We start from the raw sequence: 2,372 nt of genomic DNA on the forward strand, positions 1-2,372 counted from the left end.
GAAATATAGACATACACATGATACAGAAGAAAATACATCTATTTTCAACATTAAAGGAGCATCAAGTATTGGTTTGGAGACTGATTGAAAGTATGTCCTTGGCATTTTCAACTTTATGCTCTAAAGACTAAACTGATAGGCTCAATAAATATATAGCATACTATTGAAGAAATAGCAGATGATGAAGCGCTACCGATTGTTAACCCGGGATAGTTGGAAAGCTTATATTCAGCTGTTACATTCATACTATCTTTATATTTCATCAAAAAGACAAAACAAAAAAAACCTCAATAAATTGCAATAAATAAGAGATTTAGTTGCTTGGCGTTAGAACTTAGAACCATTATTAGATATTCCAGGAGCTTTCAGAATAATAAATAATTCTACAACTATATCAAATGTATTCATCCAATCCTTCAAGCAGCGTTTGATCCAGGGTGATAAACAGTCAAAAATGAGACACAAGAAAAATTAATCTTTTTTCAAACAATTAAACTTGGCCTGTACAGGGATCGAACCTGTGACCTTGGCGCTATTAGCACCAAGCTCTAACCATCTGTGCTAACAGGCCATTTTGCACAAATTCCTGGAAGTCCAGCATATGAAGATGAGCTAATGATAGTTAACCAGGGAGATTCGGAAAGCTTAATTTCAGAGGTGTACCATGAAGTTATAAATATATAATATCAACATGAAGAAACTAATATGACATTAAAAAAATTACAATACAAAAGAGATTTTCATACTTAGTGTTAGAACTTAGAACCATTAATGTTTTTTCCATGTGTTTTAGCAATAAATGACAATTCATCACCTATATGCAATTGAATCATCTAATCATTCTATCAGCTTCCCCTCAAAGGAAATATAGACATACACATGATACAGAAGAAAATACATCTATTTTCAACATTAAAGGAGCATCAAGTATTGGTTTGGAGACTGATTGAAAGTATGTCCTTGGCATTTTCAACTTTATGCTCTAAAGACTAAACTAATAGGCTCAATAAATATATAGCATACTATTGAAGAAATAGCAGATGATGAAGTGCTACCGATTGTTAACTCGGGATAGTTGGAAAGCTTATATTCAGCTGTTTACATTCATACTATCTTTATATTTCATCAAAAAGACAAAACAAAAATGACCTCAATAAATTGCAATAAATAAGAGATTTAGTTGCTTGGCGTTAGAACTTAGAACCATTAATAGATATTCCAGGAGCTTTCAGAATAATAAATAATTCTACAACTATGTCAAATGTATTCATCCAATCCTTCAAGCAGCGTTTGATCCAGGGTGATAAACAGTCAAAAATGAGACACAAGAAAAATTAATCTTTTTTCAAACAATTAAACTTGGCCTGTACAGGGATTGAACCTGTGACCTTGGCGTTATTAGCACCACGCTCTAACCATCTGAGCTAACAGGCCATTTTGCACAAATTCTTGGAAGTCCAGCATATGAAGAAGTGCTAATGATAGTTAACCTGGGAGATGTGGAAACCTTAATTTCAGAGGTTTACCATGAATTTATAAATATATAATATCAACATGAAGAAACTAATATGACTTTAAAAAAATTACAATACGAGAGAGATTTTCATACTTAGTGTTAGAACTTAGAACCATTAATGTTTTTTCCATGTGTTTTAGCAATAATTAACAATTCATCACCTATATGCAATTGATTCATTTAATCATTCTATCAGCTTCCCCTCAAAATAAATATAGAGATACACATGATACAGAAGAAAATACATCTATTTTCAACATTAAAGGAGCATCAATTATTGGCTTGGAGACTGATTGAAAGTATGTCCTTGGCATTTTTAACTTTATGCTCTAAAGACTAAACTAATAGGCTCAATAAATATATAGCATACTATTGAAGAAATAGCAGATGATGAAGTGCTACCGATTGTTAACCCGGGATAGTTGGAAAGCTTATATTCAGCTGTTTACATTCATACTATCTTTATATTTCATCAACAAGACAAAACAAAAATGACCTCAATAAATTGCAATAAATAAGAGATTTAGTTACTTGGCGTTAGAACTTAGAACCATTATTAGATATTCCAGGAGCTTTCAGAATAATAATTAATTCTTCAACTATATCAAATGTATTCATCCAATCCTTCATGCAGCGTTTGATGCAAGGTGATAAACAGTCAAAAATGAGACACAAGAAAAATTAATCTATTTTCAAACAATTAAACTTGGCCTGTACAGGGATCGAACCTGTGACCTTGGCGTTATTAGCACCAAGCTCTAACCATCTGTGCTAACAGGCCATTTTGCACAAATTCCTGGAAGTCCAGCATATGAAGAAGAGCTAATGACAGTTAACCAGGGAGATTTGGATAGCT

General features: G+C 32.5%; 1 non-coding gene across 1 annotated transcript; it reads right to left on the minus strand.

Moving 5' to 3' along the window:
- Positions 1-1,360: 1,360 nt before the first annotated feature.
- Positions 1,361-1,434, minus strand: TRNAI-AAU (transfer RNA isoleucine (anticodon AAU)). The gene has a single exon. It is a non-coding gene; the product is annotated as a tRNA-Ile (tRNA).
- Between the last annotated feature and the right edge of the window lie 938 nt (positions 1,435-2,372).

This window comes from Lissotriton vulgaris, chromosome 4_1, assembly GCF_964263255.1.
Source record: "Lissotriton vulgaris chromosome 4_1, aLisVul1.2, whole genome shotgun sequence".
NCBI lineage: Eukaryota > Metazoa > Chordata > Amphibia > Caudata > Salamandridae > Lissotriton > Lissotriton vulgaris.